General features: G+C 37.5%; 1 protein-coding gene across 4 annotated transcripts in view; it reads left to right on the top strand.

The window, feature by feature from the left end:
• Window positions 1–21,573, top strand: part of MAP2 (microtubule associated protein 2) — a 139,488-nt gene that overhangs the window by 37,752 nt on the left and 80,163 nt on the right. For all 4 annotated transcript variants that reach the window (XM_012802274.2, XM_012802273.2, XM_003784986.3 and 1 more), the window contains one exon: window positions 6,038–6,116. The gene's annotated coding sequence lies outside the window, so the exon portion shown is untranslated. The remainder of the gene's footprint in view (window positions 1–6,037; window positions 6,117–21,573) is intronic.

The following is a 21,573-nucleotide window of genomic DNA, read 5'->3' as shown; positions in this document are numbered from 1 at the left end:
CAGAAAGATAGGATCTTTCGGTATCTCACTTGTATGTGGAATCTAAAAAAGTTCACCTCACAGAGGTAGAGAGCAGAATGGCGGCTGACGTGGGGCAGAAGATGCTGGGAGATATTGGTCAAAGGTTACAAAATTTCAGTTAGATAGGAGGGACAAATGCAAAGCCTGGTGACTACCATATTCTTCAAAAATGGTGAGAATAGATTGTCAAGTGCTCTCACCATAAAAACGAGGACTATGTGAGGTCATACACATGTCATATAGCGTGACCTATCCATTTGGCAGTGTGCATTTGTCATGTTGCACATGATAAACATATAGAATTTTATCCGTCAATTTAAAAAATAAAATAGATAAATAGAAATGTAAAAGGTTGGTATTTGTATGGAAATTAGAAAAACAATGAACAGATGGCTTCTGTCAACTGAAGAAGTGTTACATTTCTTCAGCTATATAATCAGATGCTGGGGAGAAAACAGCAGTGTAATAGATAAATAAGAAAAACCCTGACACCCAGGCCCCCTTGCTGCCCTAGGCCCTCTCTATTGCAGTGCCAATTCATAGTTTTTGATAAAGTGAAATATTTATGTATATATAAATGTATTCAGTCAGAGAGCCAGCATGTGTTAACAGTTCAGCAAAATAAATTTTAAGCTTATATCACTGAGCATGGTTATTTCTTTTCACCCTTTTTCAACAAGGAAGGAATACTGACCCAATCTCATTATGTCCATTCGCCATTACGGTGGAGATATTTACTCCTCATCAAATATCCTTTCATTCTCCATGTTTCTTAGCCCCTGGTGTTTAAGTAAAGCCACGATCAGTCCAATGGGCTGGGTGAGAACGTGATGTGTGTTACTTCCTCATTAGGGGATTTAGCAGCCAATGCTCAGACCTCTGGATCTCTTCTTTTCCCCATCACTCCCAAAAGTGGTGATTTGAGCCACAGGAAGGATATACCCAGATGTCTTGGTCACAGCACAGGAGAGAGGTTGCCTGAAAAGTCTCCCTGAGGATGTCACAATCTGTGTGAAGAGATTATAAACCTTCAATTGTTTAAAGCCTCTGAAGCTTAAGCCTGACTTTCCTGACTAATCTAATGCTCTATCCTTCACCTATTTGTATACTATTTTTACTCTCTTTAATTATGTTGAGACGCTTTGGGTAAGACTATATCATGTTTACTAAGTCAGCTTAACCCAGCCTGCTAGTTCTCACCAATACCCTGGAGTGTACAGATGAAAGGGGAGAATTCTTACTGTGTATCTTACCTCGATTTTCCACTGTTAAAGATGGGTTTTTTTGAATTTTGATAACAGTTCTTAATTTTTTTAGGTGCATATTTTAAAATGGTTCCTTTGTAAGAAACATAATGTTCTTTTAAAAGGAAGTTTGATAAAAACCCCAACAAGAAAGACCATTGTCTGATCTACTCAATTATGAATGACTTTGACTCACCATGACTTTCTTCTATTCACAAATAAATAAATAATGAACTGATGCTAAGCATAGAATAGAAATGGTTTACTAGGATGTTAGACTAAATGATTTCATGTTGGCAGCTGCTCTCCTATTTAGAGACTGCTTGAGTGATGGATATTTTCCCAACTGTATTGGGAATTTAGTCCTCAATAGCTGCAATCTTGTTATCCTGAACAAATGCATTGAATTATACGAACTGTTCAAAATCTCATAGAACATTTTTTTTTTTTTTGAGATCTGGCTGCCTAGCCTAATGCTAGCCATTGAGATTAAGCCTTCAGAAACACTATTCAGGATTCCAGCAATTTCAAACATTTCAGTGTTTTACTTATCTGACAAAGTCTTTCAGGACATGAAATCAAATAACCAAATGCTGTTTCCTATGCTATAATGTATTTCAAAGACAAATATCCTGCTCAGCAATACACAGGTGATTTCATCTTGATGACTTTGTTGTTTAATGAAATATGGGTTCTTACACCAACTCGGGAAACCACACCTCAGCAATATTTTCTGTATGAGATTTTGAAGGTCTGCATGAATCTGACTTTAATTCCAATGCTATATGCATACATGTATAGCCACTCTTTTAAATTGCACACGAACTTTATGGACATCCTGGTATATGTGTGTAGATGGTATATTACTTGCACATACATATGCCAACCCCAAACCTGTATTAAATGCAGCCTCAGCACACTGCATGCACATTCTATTTAACTGAGTAATCAGCTGATGAAAAATGATTTAGTTTATAGCTAAACAAGTCTTTGTCTTGAGTTCTTCATGGAATGATTTGTTCAATTCACGTGGCCATGTCCCTGGGCAACATACATGCATCCTACTCTCTGTCTCGTGTAGGCTGGCTCTGAACACAGGTGTCAGTCAGTTGCCTTTGTCAGGTGTTATTTGCCATGATTCTCAATAATGGTCATGCCCAGCTCTAAAAGGTTCTGGAAAGTGGCATAAAGCCAACCTGATAGGAATAATGGACTGGAGAAAATGGGAGGCAGAACTGCAGCTGAGTAGATTTCAATTTGTTCAAGAAGCTGAATGTGCTGAATAATAAATGTGCTTAGTAAGTGCTTCTAGTAAATTGAAAGTTGCCATTGGTGAAATACCACTTCTTAGAGAAGTCACAAGCCCTTGTGCTTGAAATTGCCTTAAACAGAGTTGCAACTTTAAGACCAATTATCAGCGTTTTTAAAGTTGGTATGTAGTTCAAAGATCTGGTCACTTTCTAGTCATGTGATCCTGGGAGGGACATTTAAATTCTCCGGGCCTAGTTTCTCATCCTTAAAGTGGGGATAATAATTAAAAGGTAACAGTGTAGAATAAATGACTTGATATGTATGAAGTGTTAGGAACATTGCTACACCATAAATGCTGTATGCATGTTTGCTAATATCACCATGTATTTTAGGTTGTTACAGGCATATTATACAATGTATCAAATACAAACTGTGTCAATAATTTTCCATCAAAAACTATGTTAAAGTAATTTCCTTTTTCTTTTTTGGAGACAGACTCTCACTTTATCGCCCTTGATGGAGTGCTGTGGCATCACAGCTCACAGCAACCTCCAACTTCTGGACTTAGGTGATTCTCTTGCCTCAACCTCCGGAGTAGCTGGGACTACAGGTGCCTGCCAGAACACCTGGCTATTTTTTTGTTGCAGTTTGGCTGTGGCCAGGTTTTTGGCTGGGACCAGGTTTGGTATATGGGGCCAGCGCCCTAGCCACTGAGCCATAGGCACCACCCTCATTTGATCCTTTTGATATAGAATAAAATGATCACTTCTAAGTATACTGTGATAATTTAAAATGACTGTTCAATTTTATGTGCCTAAGTGGGTCGTGATTTGCTTTTAAAAAATAATTCCTCAATGAAATTTATCTCTTTCTCAAAAAATAAAGATGAGGAAAAAGAGTCATTTCTATTTTTTAAGGGGCATTCTTTTTATGACTAATAGGTACTGGGAACCCTGAATTTTCTAATGATAATCCCATCCATTAGCCAGTAATTTTCCAATTCTTTGGGATGAAATTAGCTTTTAAATGCTTAGGGCTGGAATTTCACGTGCCTTCATATGTAACAACTGAGTTAATATTCAGAAAGTCTAAAAGACGGAATATTTTTAGTTTTTTTTAATATTACTCAAATGATGAGAATGTTCTTTGATATCAGATATGTTAACAAATACTTTCTATGAAGGGCCAGGTAGTAAACATTTTGAGCTTGGCTGGCCTCATACTTTCTGTCACAGCTGTAACTCTTGCACTATAGCGGGAAAGCAGCTGTAGACAAAAAGGAAGTGAATGGGTGTCCCCAGGTGCCAGGAATACAGGCAGCAGCAGGATAGATCTGCCCCATAGGCCATAATTCTGTATTTTATTAAATTACCTTTACTATAAAATTTCTATTCAATAAAACTCCTTTTTTTCTTATTTCTACTATGAAAATAAACACATAAATGTATGTGCATGTAACATGTACTTGAATACTTACACATATACATGCTTGAAAATTATGAAGATGGGCCGAGCACAGTGGCTCATGCCTATAATCCTAGCACTCTGGGAGGCTGATGTGGGTGGATTACTTGAGCTTAGGAGTCTAAGACCAGCCTGAGCAAGAACAAGATCCCATCTCTACTAAAAGTAGAAAATAGTAGCCAAGTACGATGGTGGACACCTGTAGTTGTCCCAGCTACTCAGGAAGCTGAGGCAAGAGGATCACTTGAGCCCACAAGTTTGAGGTTGTTGTGAGATATGATGGAAGCCACAGCACTCTACCCAGGGTGACAGAGTGAGACTGTTTCTCCAAAAACTAGAAAAGAAAATCATGAAGATAATATACAAAAAATATGTACTTTAAGGAATTTAAAAAACATATGGAGTTTAAATATAAAGTAAAGCTTGGTATTTTATTCAGTATTCATTCATTAAAAAAGATTCTATCTGAACAAAATCCAGAGCTGGCCTACCATTTTATTTTTGTTCTGAAATCAGCCTACAAGGTTTAATTTGCTTATAATCAACATTATTCTTAAAAATTCTTCAGTCTTAAGTTATTGTGTATATAATTCTGTATTGTAATTTATATATAGATATATATATCCCAAATTTGAGAACCATGGAGCTGGACTTAAAGAAAAACAAACAAAAAAATCTGTGTGTAGAGATTTGGACAGTTAAATCATTCTTTCTAAAATAGTCATTAAACTATTGCAGGGAATGGAGAATTCTACTCTGTTTCTTCTTGCATGCTGAATTTTCTTTATGCGTATTTCAATATTAAGTCTTTCCAACTTTAACATTTACCCATGGACTTGTTTGCTACTGTGTGTTATGTGTAATCTCTCACAGATTAAATAAGCTAATCCATGGGAAAGAACAGAAAACAACACCCGGCCCAGTCGGTATTTGTTACTCTTGAATCAAACTCTTCTGGGGCGGCGCCTGTAGCTCAAAAGGGTAGGGCACTGGCCCCATACGCCAGAGGTGGCGGGTTCAAACCCAACCCCAGCCAAAAAAAGAAAGCACTCTTCTGCTCATTTCCAATAGGGACCTTGCTCTTTTAAGGTTCCTAGACAACTAAACCGTCTGCATCTTGATTTTCAAGCTTGCATGTCCCATTGGGTCTTAAAGAAGGAAATAGCTATCCTTGTTTGTGTTTCATGGTCCCTTAACGGTAGATCAGCATCTTTCTTGAGGATATGATGGCTCCACTCTACCAGGAGTGAAATCCCTGGGGAAAGCACAGGGGTCCATAGACTTAGACAGCTAACATAAACGAGGTGGGCTGTTCAAAATGGGCCTCAGCTCCACAATGCATTACAAATTATGCATCCATTGTAGCCTTCCCCATAGACAAGCATCATTACATCTGAATGGTTTACAAGGTAAAAAACAAGCCTAGTAGCCTTCTAGTAATTCTGCTTATTTCTAGGTACCCCTTCAGGAGAAAGTATTCTGTATTATTCCAAGTAGTATTTCTAAGCAGAACTACTAATGCAGAATGACTTTTAGCTTCCTGAATGTCAAAATAAGTTTAGTGTTTTATAGAGAAGTTTAATTAGCTGTTAAAAAATTTCTCTCCATTCTGTGTTCGAGAGAATCGATGCAGACTGGGCTAGAGGCCCAGTCCTTTAAAGAGTACTGGATATAATTAACAATTTACCAGGACAAATTAATTCTCTTAGGAGAGAGTAAAATTGTCTCTATTTAGTAGCTGAAAACAATTTAAAAATTTATTCCTCCTTGGATATAATACTTATAAAGCTTCACTAGAATGAATCTAAAAAATGAAAAAAAAATTGCAATAATTAGCATTTTTGCTGCCTTCTCCCTTCGTGATTGTGCCTCGCAGGTTATAAATGCTCAGTGTGTAATATCAGAAAGAACCATCATGAAATCAAGTCTTGTCATCTTATTGCTGCCCAATACAGAAAGAAAAAGTCACAAGTCAAATTTTGTGCTCAGCGATGTGATGTGATTAATGTACATGGATCAGGAATTAAATTACTAATTTTCCAAATTTTTTTTAACAGAAAGAAGCTAGAACATATTATCAAGCCTTTGAGAACACAACATAACGAACTTTACTTATCTTACCACTTGCTTAAATAGGTAAGATCCTATCCTCTCTACCATAGAAGAGTTACCAATAATTGTGAAAAATAACTCTTTGCTAATGATGTTTTCTAATCTTTAAATAAATATCATTCATTTTTAAGGAAGAAATATAAATTCAACAGCTGCTAGATTTAGAAATTATTAAATTACAACTTCATAGTGTTTGTACTGATTTAATAGTAAAAGCATGAAAAGATCTTTCTCTAAAAGGATTGAACTAAGACTGTTTCTCCTGCAGGGTTAATACCAATATTTGCTCAGCACCTGTTATGTGGGAGGCATGGACCTATGTGACTTAATTTTGCATAGATTAACTATTTATTCCTTATAACAATTCTATGAGGTAAATATGGGGATCATCTCCATTTTAACAGATTAGGGGTATGACGCAAAGAGAGAGAGATAGGAATCGAGTAGATGGAGGATTCCCTGAGGTTCTGTACATGGTTCTGGAAGCAGCAGGCAGTGGAAATATCACCAGCCCCAGGTGTGATTAGGAGTGTGGTTTCATGTTGTGGTCAAAAAGTGTAGCAATCAGATTCTCCTACATTTTGTGTAAATTCTATCTTAATTTATGGAAGAAAAAAACATATAGTGCAATCACTGAAAGATTAGTAAATGCATAGCAGGCAAACTTTCACATTTATAATTGTTATTTAAACAATTGCTGCATGCATAAATAAAACCACACACACTTAGCTAAGCTTATAAGCAGAAACAATATTTTCCTTTGTTTTAGTCTTTCTTTAAACTCGACCTGTCTAGGATAGAAGCGGAAAACTATACAATGATTACAAGTGAATGATTTCTTATTCCAGGAAATGCTTTTGAACTTACTTTGTTTTTACTAGAAGTGTTAAAAAGACGAATTTAAATTGGCAACAGTGACATTCATTTTACTGCTTTTATTATTATTTATTTGTAAGCAAGAAGCTTTATGGGTGTGGCACACCTTTGGGAGGCAGGACACATTATAAGAGGGACTTTACCTAACAAATGCAAACATGGTAACCGAATCCTTTCTACCCTTGATTATTGTGAAACAATAAAAAAAATTTTTTTAATTATACTAATTAATTAAACTATCCACCGTACAGACTGAACAATTGCTGATATTCAGCTATATTAAAATCTTTTTCTAAAGAAATAAATCATCCCAGAAAATGGGAAAGCTCTTCCTACTTCCTTTTCCTTCTCCTCCTTGCTTGTGATGAGAAGTTGCAGGGCTGAGAACGGTACGCCCTCCCTACGTGTGTTCTAACACTTCTATGACATGTAGGAAGCAAAGGCATACAATGATTCACATTGTAAAAGTCGGACCCTGCTATAGTTTTCTTTTGCAACTCGCCTTCACCCCACATTACATGTTGACATTCATCCCTATCAACCCATTTGAATCTGGTTGACATAATGTTATAAAATTGGCTCATTTTAACATTTTACTATTGTGCTTAGTATTCTTAATTATTATTTCTAAAAGCTTCCAGCATTTTAAAGACTTAATGTTAAAATAGTTTAAACATAGCTTGCAAAAAGCCTATTTTGAATTTATGTGGAAGGAATCCAAAGTTTTTAATATATGATATCATGCAAATCCTACTTATGTTTTATTTTTTCCAAAGCATTTTTTAGATTGGTTTGTAAAGATCTTGCTAATCTAATTGGGGTTGATGAGATTCACTCTTTTTTTCCATAACATAATAATTAAAATCTGTTTTATCTCCCCATGGATGAACTACTATTCCCAAATATGGTATAAATTGCTACCTTTGAAATTTAATAAACATAAAAATACTTTTGTTTGGTCCATCTTCGTTGTTCATACTCTCCCAGAATATCACGGAAAAAGCTAAAAGAGAACAGGAGATTTTTTTTCCTAACACTACAGTTAATTCTGGAATTTTTTAAGGTCACAGAAATATCAATTAGAGTAGTAACAAAAGCAGACATAGAATTTTTCATAACTTATTTTCTGGGAGGAGTAAAGTATCACTCTATCAGAGTTGAGGGAGGAAAAAGAAGAAGAAAATAACCTTTCTGGGAAAATATGAGCAAATATGAGATTTTATATAAGTTTCCTAGGTCAGAAATGTGTTATCATTTTGCATATAAAGAGAATAAGGTTCACATATATATGTAAGGTTATTTTTCAAGATGATACAGTGATTACAGAGTCTAAACTCAAACTCATGTCTGTCAGACTCTGAAGCTATTTCACCTACCAGAAAATGAATTGGGAAAACTTAAACTATTTGACATAAAAATAAAGGTTTCATCCACTCCTCCAATATTTATCAGCATCCCTGTATGTCAATTGGGGGCCGATGTTTAGACTACAAAGACACAGTTTCTACCTAAAATGAGAAAACGGTCTGCTGGGAACTGTAAATATTCATTTAGTGATACCACAAATGTGGCCATGTAATTAGATAGTTCTGTTTTGCTATTTTATTTTAACATTGTTTACCAGATGATTACATTTGAAATCATCTAATCACAATGATTTGCTTAAACTTAATGGGGTAATGAAAGTGAAAATGCTTTGTCAATGACAAAGTTCTTTTTAATCATTTGTTAATAGCACGAATTCCTGTATTCTATAAATTCAGAATCAAATACTTCCAACCTAACACATGTAATTCTAGTAAAGGTTGACATATGTCTCTGATGTTTGAGTCACATAGAATCAGCATCATTTTTGCACAAAAGCCCTCTTTATATATCACAGTGCAGCAGTAACTACTCTGAAAATTGTTTTGTTTCCAGCCTCGACCACCTATGACAGGCATTATTTAATTTCTTAAGCCTCATAGTAGATTATTACTGTTCCAAGCAGCTGGCGCCTGACTAGAATCTTTACACACCTCGTTCTCTACCCTTATCATTCAAATCCACTCTCTTTTCACTTTTACTATTGTAGCAGACCCCCCACCCCCTGCTCACTTAATCTCGCTCTCTATTGTTAACATAAAAGTCAGAACAATCTGTTTTAAAGTTGGATTGCTATAACTCTCCTATTCAAAATCCACCAGTGGCTGCCTGTGATAGAATAAAACCCACACTCTTAACTGTGGCCAACAAGGTGCTGTATCAGCTGGCCTCTTCTCCTACTCTGACATCATTTCAACATCATCTCCTCCCATTGAAGGCAGAGACTGTATGACCTTCTGCTATGGGTCAGCACCTAGAACCACCACCTCTTGGTGGACCCTTACTTCCTGGAGGATGACTAGGCATGCAAGGGTTACCATGGAACAACGCCGGTGGACACACCATACAGACAGTGTCCAGCCCCCAGTGATAATTGTTGTGCTTTTAAGGATTCCTTCAGGTCATCTTTACAGGGCTCAGTTCATCATTTCTACAACACTAAGTCCCTTGCATATTTGCAAAAACTCAGGATTTTATAGCATTCTGAGAAAACTTTATTTTTCTGATATGTAATCTTGAATCTTAATTTATAACACCCCCAAAATACCCATGTAAATAAATTAGGGACCACTTAGCTGGAGGATATGAGAAAACCATTAGGACAGCATAAGGTATTTATTATTTCTTGAGTCTTTTGACTAACTAAGAACAATAGAATTCACCACCATCCAGAATGGTTTAGCTCTTACTTTACCTTCAGAATTTATACCTTTTCATTATTCATAGATGGGTGACATTTATCCTTTAAGACAATTGTCTGTAAAATAGGCTGATTTTTGTTTGATGCTTACACTACCCCAAGAAGCAGCACGTGATGAGGGTTTATATTGTTGAGAACATTTGGTAAGAACCACAGTCGAATCACAATACCCCAAGAGTTAAGGAAAAGAGACAGAAAACCTGGTATTTTCACTGTGCTCTCTGAAAATGAGTACCTTGACATGCCCTGATTACTACCTCATCAGTACTCAGCTCCAGTCCATGGCACTCTATGGGAATAATTCTAAAAGCAGATTAAGCATTCTAAAAATAAATTCTGTTGGTACATTAGGATATCAGCTGCACCCTTTATGAAAGACTGTCTACTCTGTACTGTCAACTGGCAGGCATACCTAAACCCTATACTACTCTGTTCTTACTGAGCAAGAACCTATTCCAAGGGTGTGGTTTTAAAGAGGGATCTCTCATAGTTAACTAGAGACAGAAAGGGGAAGAATTGCCTGCATACTCTGGCAGGAGTTAAAATAACAATAATAGTCCGCCTACTTAACAGGCTGAGTCACGAGCACATTCTACTGATTTCTCAGCATTCCGGGCAGATTGTTTGGGCTGGAATTCTGTAGGCAGAGGTGGGCACCACCTGGTGCAAAAAACTGCAGTTCTTATTAGGAGGCTGCTGTTATTAAGTCTTTTAACAGTTTGGCCAACTGGAGCTAGGAAAAGAAAAAATATTGCGATATGGAGCACTTTTTCTGATGCTTAATATTAAAAAATTGGTGTTCTAAGCATGGTTGTTAAACAAAGAGCAATAGGAAAATCCAGTCCTTATGTAAAGAAAGAGCAGCAGTCAGATCTGATCTCAAAGGGAGATACGGAGAAGTACGGCTGAGGCATCTGGGAGAGACTGGGGATGGCAGCCGTGGGGCCTGGCTCGCCTTTGGTTCCAGATCCTAGGCCTTCCTAATGTCCATCGCTTTCCTAGACCTTGGTTTGTGAGGGACCTCAGGAACTGCACAATACTCTTTCCCCTTCTGCTATAGCAAAGTAGATTTCTATTAGTTTTAACCTTTCCTCCAAATTGACTGATACACAAGGCTACTGCTGTTAATCTCCAGAATTTTTTTAATGTAAACTTCCAGCAGGATTTGACCTTTACTTCTTTTACTGGGCATGGGTACAAGTCACTTAAAAAGGGAAGGATGCTATGAAACATCTTGAACGTCAAACCTTGCTGGGCGTTTGCATTAAAAAGCTCTCAAGCTCATCTCCTCCCAGCGAAGGCAGAGACTGTGCAGTGTAATCAGTACTTGATGGGATTTTCACTGCACACCAGTCTTCCTTCTTAGTCACGTACACGTGTGGATTTTATGGTTGTCAGTTTATGAACCCTGAGTAAGCGTCTTTTCCATACTCTGGTTGGCCTTCTGAAACTGAGGATATCTGTAAGCCCTTGAAAGTCTTGTTCAAGCTCTCTTTGTCCCTTGGGACAGAAAGCAGCATTTTTTTAAAAAACTAAAGGGAGTTGCAAGCAAAAGAGGGGGATATATGGAGGGCAAAAGGACCAGCATAGACAAATTTGGAGATCGAACCAGCACTGTGAGGAAGGGCTTCTGGTGCACAGTGAGTGGTCAGTCTCCAGCGTTCCACATGTGCCTGCAAAAATAAAGCTGCTTGTAAGATGTATGCCTCTGGCCCTTCTAGCTCTTTGATTCAGCAGAAAAAAGGTAGACCTAGCAGGAGGTGTACAGGTGTGTGAGAGAGTGTGTGTGTATGTGTGTTCACATGCACCCCTTATCTTAATGTTTCAATACAAATCATTCCAAAGGCCACATTTCTACAAAATTTGGCACAAATAGGATCATAAATTCAGTACAGTTTAAAGCCTCAGTGATCAAACTAACTTTAATTTGGGGTAGCGTATGGTATGAGGAACTTTGCAAGCAGATCCATCAGCTATTGTCCTGTGGCCCTGGCTGGGGGGGAGGGGTAGGGGAAGGGGTAGTGAGGGACCTTTTTCCCTGTAGTGATGTGAGTATGTCTGGCGTGTCCGCCTTTGTCTTTTGGGCTGCTGCTTCTGGCCAAAAAGTAAAAAGAAAAGTAAACAAAGAAGGATAATTTTGCAGTGTTCATGATCTAACCTCCACATAATACCTCCCTTATTCTCACTGAAATATGTAAACAAATATGTAAACTTGTCAAGTCAGTCTCCTTTCACAAGAGAGAAAAGACTGTGGTGTGATGAATCAAATAGATGTTTTTAATTATTCATTAAACACATTTTTTTTTTTTGAAACAAAGTCTCACTCTGTCGCCCAGGGTAGAGTGCTATGGCATCACAGCTCACAGCAATCTCTAACTCTTGGGCTTCCCTGATTCTCTTGCCTCATCCTCCCCAGTAGCTGGGACTACAGGCACTCACCACAGTGTCCGGCTATTTTTTGGTTGTAGTTGTCATTGTTGTTTGGCACAGCCGAGCTGGGTGTATGTGCCTGGTGCCCGCCAGCTCCAGTGTATGTGGCTGGTGCCCTAGCTGCTGAGCCACAGGCGCCGAGCCTCATTAAACGCATTTTGATTTGTACCTTTTTCAAGTCTCGGTGCTAATAAAGAATAAGAAATACAAATAAGGAATTGTGCAGAAACAAGAAACTAAAATGTGTTAAAGGAAACAGCAAGTCCATTTTAATTGGGTTATGTAAGGTAAGAGGGTGACTTAAGTCAGAAGGGATAAATTGAAATAAGGACATGAAGGAGCTACAAAACCTAGCTGAGGAGTTTACACTTCACTCGTTAGACAGTGGGGATTCAGTAGGCAACAAGGACGTAGGGAGGGGAATGATGTGATCAGTTTGAGTTAGGAAGCTTAAGGGCAAAGATGTATGGAATGAATTAAGCAGTAGATTCTGAAGTGAAAGAACTCATTTTAAAGATACATAAATTGCATTGGTCAAATAAAAATTCATTTTATACTGAGGAAGGCTGTATACCCTTCTAAGGACAAATACAGAGTAAAGGTAAAATATAGAGGGAAAATCCAGAGTCGGTACTTTTGTAATAGTGCCCAAAGAATTTTGTTATCTTGAGGCACTCACCCCCAAACAACCATACAGCGCGCTCACATCAGTCTGTATTTGCTTCTCGGTTCTGTTCATTTGGACAGCAGGAAACATTGCTGTTTATATGGAGACTAGTGATACATCTGATTATTTCATATGAATGGAATAGTGTGTCACAGTGTTGTGTAAAGGCTATTCTGTCTGCTAAAGATTCTACAAAATCAACTTACCTGTTAAGTAATTCCCTAATAGCGTTTCAGTCTCCCATGATGGTGGAATGCTCAGGTTTTTGTGAAAATACTGTATGACAGTAAGTGGGGTGATCACTGTTTTTTTTTCTGGAAAGTTTAAACTCTTTTTCCCTTTGAGAGTTACTGGATATGTAATTGAGTCCTCCTGGCATCAGAGGGCCTTTTAAAATGAAGAAAACCCAAGAAAACTGGCCTTTTCTGTAAGTATATAAGGGAAGACAGTCTGATGCTCCTTCAGTCTGAGTGAGAAGATTCAGGCACCAGCAAAACCCCTATGTAGCTGAACGTCGAGGCTGATTTCTGCTCTGTGTCTCAGTCAAATCCTTCTTCCTAAAAAGTCTAATGATGTACTTAAACCTGGTAATTTCTTGTGATTTTTTAAACTCTTTTTCTTTTCTTACCCACCGCCTGCACTTATTTTAATGAATGTCAAGGGCTGCAGTTGTACCATGAGCTCAGTAATTACTACAGAAGGCAGTTTGAGTCTGAGACAGTTGTAGTCTCTGTAAGAGAAATTTAGAATTCACCAAAGCAAATACGTCAGTGAGGGGGAGCCAAAGCTTGAATCATTTAAAACCATTGTGAACAGAGCTCGAGGAAAGAGCCAGTAGTAATTAATCCTGAATAAAGAGCAAAGGGCCAAAACAATCAAAAAGACCTTTTACTAACAGAGACAGGCTGCCGTGGCCCTGGGGAGCTCTTCCCACTGGGAAGCCGTGTGGAAGCCTTCTTGTTTGGGGCTGGTATGTTCCTTTTTGGCGTACGTGTATCATTGGGGCAAGTCTTGGTTTTGGAACCTAAGAATTCTAAAGGAAATTTCATTTTAAAAGCAAGAGGAATTAAAAACTATAGTAATATGACAATATACATACTTATAAGTAATAGAATTGAAAAATGTGGTAGTATACAGAAGGTTCAAAAAAAATGTATACACATTTTAAGCAAGGCAAAAGCTGTATTTAAATTGTAATACTAATAACAAAGGATGAGTACAAGCCACGTTTGACTCCTAAATTACAAGGGGTACTGCTCCAAAGTATATACATAATACAGTGAACGCTACCTAGATAACAGCTCTTATAATGTGTATAGGCACCCCTGTTACTGTACACCAGCACCCCTGTTAAATGCAACACACTTACATATAATATCCCCATATACTCATACACCTATGAATTATTTAAATATATGTTACCAAAGTGCCATCTGAGTGAAACACAAGGACAGAGTGATTCTTCAGTGAGCTCTGTAGAAGGTAATGCACTGACGTATGTTTTAAATACAATTTCCTCATGGCAGAGCTGAATAATTACATTACATAGTTTAAAACATTTGTAGATGGAGAATATGTAGCAAAACCGTGTGACGTCACTCTTTCCACTGTAGTTTAATCCTCCCACTGTTGTTTCTGGCATCCAGAATCTATCAGCTTTTCATCTTGTTCCTTACATCCCTGTCATCAGAGTCATGGGCATCTCCTTAGCTGGTGGCTGTAGTAGCCTGTGTGTACCTGGACTCCTGGTTGCTACCCGTGCCCCCACTGAGCTCCGTTCTCCACACCACAGCCGTATGATCTTCTCAGTGGTCATTATTGCACTGCTAAGTATGACTTCCCGTCGTACTTTGCAATTAATCCAAACTCTTGCCCAAGTTCCACAGGATCCTACACCGCCTTGTTTTCACAGCATTCCCCTTGTGTCTTATTTCAAGTCAGCCTCGGACACCCCAAGCTCACTCTTACCCTAAGGCTGCTGTGCTTACAGCACCCGCCCCACCTCCTGGAACATCCTCACCCCCATCTGTGCATAGCCAGCCTCCACATCGTTGGGTCTCTCCTCCGAGCTCACTGCCCCTGAGATGTTTCCCTGATCACCTTATTGAAAACGGTGCCCTCCTCTTGCCTTGCTATCTTTCCTTAATTTTAAATTTTATATTAAATGCCTGAAATATTAAATAGCTTCTGTTAAGTATACATTTAATGTTAAATATTATAACTTTATATTTTATTTTTTTATTTCAGATTAATATGAGGGTTCAAATGATGAAGTTACATTGTTTGCATTTGTAAGATAAAGTTAATGTTGTAACTGAGCAGCCCCTCACCCAGAGGGGCTGTGTACCTTACACTGTGCTCATTGGGTGAGAGCTTATAATCCCTGTCCGTTCTCCCCTCTCCCCTTTCTCCCCCCTCCATTTGAATTTAATTTTGTTTTTCTCACAAATGGGGGCTTAGTTTGTTATCTACTAGTTTCATTTTTTTTTTAAGACTGAGTTTCACTCTGTTGCCCTAAGTAGAGAGCCATAGCATCATAGCTCACAGCAACCTCAAACTTTGGGACCTGAGCAGTCCTCTTGCCTCAGCTTCCCAAGTAGCTGGGACTACAGGCATGCACCACCATGCCTAACTAATATTTCTGTTTTCAGTAGAGATGGCATCTTGCTATTGCTCAGGCTAGTCTCAAACTCCTGAGCTCAAGCAATCCACCTGCCTCGCCTACCAGAGTACTAGGATTGATGGCCTATTGCTTCTGTATTAGTATTGCATACATTGAATTAATCAACTATGGTATATGTATGTCATGGAATAACTGTTCAGCCATAAACAAGATGGAGACTTTACAACTTTTTTATTTACCTGGCTGGAGTTGAAGAACATTCTTAGTAAAGTATCACAAGAATGGAAAAGCAAATATCCAATGTATGCAAGGAAATTTTATATTTTAACTAGCTATGTTGTTGCTGTAAGGTTACCCTATTAAAATGTAAGTTTCATGAGGACAGAAATTTTGCAATATCTGGGTATATTGAAAGATAAATAAATAAATATAGCAAATAAATGTTTGATATTTATTTATAACATTTGATATATTTATTTAAAATATATAGCTTCAAAATAAAGCTATATATTTCCTTGCCTCTAGTCCCACTACTGCTACTATGGCAGGCCCCACCTACCACCGCTCCTCTGGGCAGGCTAACCTTACATGCTATCTAATTGATTGCTATGTTATTGACTACCAATCTATGTTTCCTATTTCTGACCATAACGTTCTACAACCCTTTCTCTGTCTCATTGCTCATCTACTTAAAATTTTTCAGAGGTATACCATTAGTTAAGAATAAAATGTATTCTACTACTTCCTAATAAGCAAAGACGTCATCTTCTGGACAATGCCCTATCTTGCAGAATTTTTCTCTACATCCGTTTCTGAAATTTTAAGTCATCCTTGCTATTTTTTAGCATATATCCAATTCTTTTATGTGCCTATGTCTTGTGGTACAGTTTTTTTTTTGTCTGTAAATTATTGCTTGGTCTACCATGAATGTTCTGTAAGCCTGAAAGCAAGTTTGAGCTTGTTTTGAAAGTCGTCTGTGAATTGTTGTATTCCTTAGACCTTCTGCAGAATTCCTTTCTACTTCTGTTGTGAGATCTGTCTGTCATACTGTCACTCAGCTGTGGGTTGACATGCTAGTTTCTCTCAATAGCTTCTTAAGAACAAAGCTATCTTGCTGGTATGTATGTGTCCCCAGCATCTTGGGGGATACATTTCTATCATCTCTGACATTTCAGGTGTTCAATAAATATTGTTAAATTTCACTACCAGAACATTTTCTCATCTCATTTCTCTCTTCCCCTATTTGTGCATTAAGCAATTGCCTCACTTTGTATTGTCCTTTAGGTAAAGATGAGTGAGGTATTCTCTGCTCTATTTATAAATTTTCCTGAAAAACCTTTTACTCTTTCCTAAGGGATTTTTGTTTTTACATTTAACATCTGTGGCATCTCAAAGGAGATGTAGCTATGTATCCTAATTTCAGTTAACCTGAGTTTACCAAGAAAATACATGTAATGCCTGTTTTCCTGTTCTCTGTGATTAAAATGCCAGATATGCAATATAATTTTAGTTTTAATATTTTGTTCTAGTTTGATTACTCTTTAAGAAACAAAGATAAAACAAAAAAAGAGGCAGTTGTAAGAGAGATGAAAATAAATTTGGCTGCCTAGCAAATCCCAACCAAAATAGCCACCTGGAAGTACAGGTCTGATGTCAAGGTAAATTACAGTTCTTTGTGGTCATATCATTGAATTTCTTAATCATGTCTTGAGTCCACATTTTTTACATAGCTTAACTCTGAACTTCTAATCTATCTTGGGAAAGTTTCCTCTCCTTGATCTACTTTTTAAACTTAGCAAATAATAGATTTTGAAAAGACCAAGCAGGTGAATTCCTTTGTTCCTGTATTTCTTTGGGTGCAGCTATCGTCTTCTCCACCTATTTCTATCAAACATTTTTTAATGTTCTTACCTAACATTAAGAATGGGCTTAAGTGGATTTTGAGTAAAGTTTACCAGGAAAATTAGCTGAGCCAAATGGAGATCTGTGAACCAACCTCTCAAGTCCCATTGCCCACATCCTCCTATCAAATGCCATAGTCTGAAAGTCTCCTTTAGAATAGTACATCACCTCCTTTATAGGCTTTCAGAAATAATAAGAAAAATATTTCTCAGTGTAATTGCCAATGTTGAAGGGTTTCAAGAAACCCTATGAATACCTTTTGTGATCTCTTCTTTGTTTTAAAACTACCTCTGTGTTTTCAGCCTTAAAAATGAAGACCAGGTAGAAATAGTTCCTCATGCTTGCTTGTTGCCAAGGAGCCATTATTAGTCCGTAGATTTACTTCTGTATGTACCCACGTTCTTCAGTGCAGAATTGAGAAGAAATTCAAAAAAATATGTAAGAGATTAACAGTGACAAAGACAGGAAGATTCTCCAGATTTTCTTCTTCATTGTTCCTAAGAAAAAAACACGAAGGTAAATTTTTTGATTTATCGTCACAAATCTAAAACTCATGCAATGCCAAACAAAAGCTCAGCGTCTACCTGAATGAAATTTCCCTGACAGTTCTGCAAGCAAATTTTCTGCTGTCAAGTTCTGCTTTCCTCAGTTTATCAGAAATCCCACAACTGACAAGAGAGGTCAGTCCCCAGTGGTCCTGTCCTCCCCTTTCAGGGATGTCATCCCTAGGAACACCTTCAGCACACCCAAGGTTTCTCCTTGATCTCACCCATCCTTTCTTTCCCCACTTCCTTCTCCCATTAAAAATATATATTCTTTATCAGTGGAATGGATATGAAGAAATGTTATAGGTATATTAGATTTAATAAAAAATAAATGCACGCAATGAGTATATTAAAAAAATTAATATGCCTGCTTAAACTTTTTGTGACTTTCCTAGAAATGTGTTTCATTTTAATATTCATTTAACTTTTTAATGTTCCAAATTATTTTTTTAAATTCACTCTTGGCCGGGTCCTATTTGCCTGACTTGGCTATGATGGGTCTATTTTTATGTTGAAGTGCTTTTGCCTGAAGGCCCATCCACATAATATTGCCACACTGATGCCTCTACTTACGTTAACAGTGCTACATACAAAGTTGGAATATTTGTCTTTGCCAAAAAATTAATTATTATAACAGTTTGCGCACTTGAAGGTTTTTGGAGGTCAATTATTTAACGTATCACAAATATAGACTATATACATTTCAGGTCTGGAGGATGTAGCAAATTTATGTCACATAATATCCCTCCAGAAGTTTGGATAAATACAAGTAACAAGCCATGAAAATTGACCTGATTTCTATGATTCACTCTGTGGGACATGAAGATGAATTTGCTCAAACAGATAAGTCGGACAGTATGTGAAGGCAGATGCAGTTGGACCAGACCTGAAGTCAGAGGGAATTCTAAGGGAAAACAATTTTCTTTGCTTCTTTTTCAGCCCAGCCCAACTGTACCGTGAACAAGGATACTTTTAACTTAATTCGGAATTCCCCTAAGGCAGAATATTACAAAACATGCCTTACAAAATTTTATAAAATATTCTCTGTGTGCTTATCACCTTTTTGGAAAATTTCATAAGGCATATTTGGTATGGAAAGGTATATTTAGCTGCAAATCCCCATATTCCGTATGGACAGCAACTTTGGGGACATGTTTTGGGACACCCTGTAGGTTGTTATGTGACTTTGGACAAACTCTGACAAGTCTTGAAGCAAATTTCAAACTGGAAAAAGTTCAGTTAGGCTTATTTAAGAAACATGTTATTAAAAATATTATCGTCAAATTTCTCTTTATATATTAAAAGAGCAATACTAATGCAGGGGTGGAAATTGATCTGTTCAATGGCGAGTTATGTGCTTATGAGACAGATACTCATGTTTAGCACCATGTCCAAGTTTATATATCTAGTCAGTGGAAGAACCAGAATGCACTCCTTACTGTCTGTTTGAAAATCATTTGTGTTTTACATCATATCTTCAGTGCCTCGGTGCTAGTTCTTAATTAAATGTTATTGGGAGAAGATAAAACTCTAGAGCATTTTAAGTACTATTTATTTATGATACATATACAAGGTACTTGTTAGCCCGCATATAATCATGTTTACATATAGAGCCTTACCCGGTTTAATATGGTAGCTTGTTACCAATGGCACAGCTTTACAAAGCCAGTGTCATCTTCACCTGGTTCTCTTTCTAGTTCACCCTCTCTGTCACCCCTCATGGCTGTGAAATGACAAGCGATGGAATGGAAGTAGAGACGTGGTTGCTCATTTCAGGTCTCCCTGGGGGTGTCTAACTTGGTGAAATAATTCACACTCTTTGTCCTTTTTCAGTATTCAGGAAACCATGCACTGGAGCCTATTGCTGGAAATGTTCAAATAAAAAACATAAAATAATATCGAATAATAAGTCCCATTTACTGAGTACTTTCACCCTGCCTGGAATGGTGCTTTGTTTGTATTATCACACCCAATTCCTACAAGAACCGAACGCTGGCTTGTTTCTGTGTCCGTCCGTCATCATCAGAAATAATGTCTTATGCGCCCACCATCTTTCTTCATACTAATTATTTATTAGTCATGGTGTGTGATGAAGAGTGAATCATCCTTACAGCTATTTTACAATCAGCCCGAACAAAAGCAGAGAAGACATGAAGCAAATCTCTGGATTTTCAGCTTGGCTGTTTCATGTCATTCAGAGCCTTTGCCTCAGTTTTGCGCAGAAGACAAAGAGAGGAATTCAGGGTTGTACGCAGCTCCTCAACAAATATTTACACTTCGAACTCCTGAGCATTTATAAGGAAGGACATAGACTCTCCATAAACTCCTAATTCTGTTAGGGGACAAAATAAAATTCCTACTTTGTGGTACTGGATAGTAATGGTGTCAGGCAAAACTGAGCCTACATGGAAAAGAGTGAGAATAGCCTTGTGCTTGGGTGCATTATATAACTTGTATTTTTTTGTTCATCTTTGGCTCTATAGCAAGCAGTACACAGCTCTAAGCCCAGTGTTTAAACTGAACTGACACATTACATGATGATAGGGCAGGACACATCCTAGGAGACATTCTAGGACTGACTGTGCCAAGCACGTTATGAAAATGGAGACTTGCTTTTTTGGCACACGGTGTATTTTTCCTTTAGGTTTTTCTAAGACTGCATTGTTTTTCCTTTTGCCAATTTTTGGGAACGGTTAATGCTGCCTGGTAATAACTATCCTCGGGAACTGTGTGTATTTTTGTGCTTTGTGGTCATTCTTATAATGTAATCCAAAGAAAAACAATGAGGTTTGTGGTTATGTGGGAATCCCAAGAGGAAAACTTCTACCAAAGGACATTTTCAACACACATTTCTGTTATCTAGATATTAAATCATTCAATTACTTCTTAGAGAGTTTCACAAATTCAAGAGTTGTCTACCACACGTTCCTACCCTGCCAATGACTGCATATCCATTCTCAAAATGATGTAATAGGTAAAGAAAACAATTCAGTTTGAGATATTTTAAGCAGCGTACTTCTGTCTCGAACCATTCATGAATGCCAAGGAGTGTCTACAATAAACATTGTAAAGATAATTTGAGGAATTGTCCAAGGACTAACTAGTTATTGTTTTCACCACATAGAGTTTTGTTTTTGTGTTTTGTTGTTTTTTTCCACTGCAGATAAAAGATAACTTTGCACATTTTTCTAAGATATTTCTATTTCATTCAAGTAAAATCAGGCACAGCAGAGAACTGACTTATTTTCTGAAGGCTAGAGTAACAGCAGTCTATCTTGTGATTGGACTCCAGCTACTCATCATGAATGTCCTGGACAAAGGAATTGAAAAGGTCATCTTCTATTAGTAAGAGTGGTCATGTGAACCATCCACATAATTATCTGAGCCCTTGACTTCAGTTACTCTACAGGAGGGTCTGATACACTGTATTTCTATCATTCCTCATTCTTTTTTTTAAGACCTATGGAGCAGGATTGGCTGAAATCACCAGTCTTCAAATCTCAGTTTATCAGAGTCACCTGTTGAGCTCATTAAAATACTAATTTGTAAGCCCCACACTTAGAAATTTTAATTTGTTTGATCTGTGTTGGAGGTAATTGACTGAAAACACTTTAAGATATATTGGAATGGGTAATCACCAAAAAGCATTTCAG

Source organism: Otolemur garnettii, unplaced genomic scaffold (assembly GCF_000181295.1).
Source record: "Otolemur garnettii isolate 467f Iridium unplaced genomic scaffold, OtoGar3 scaffold00013, whole genome shotgun sequence".
Classification (NCBI taxonomy): domain Eukaryota; kingdom Metazoa; phylum Chordata; class Mammalia; order Primates; family Galagidae; genus Otolemur; species Otolemur garnettii.
Note: the sequence above shows the minus strand (reverse complement) of the source record. Positions and strands in the feature narration are given on the sequence as shown.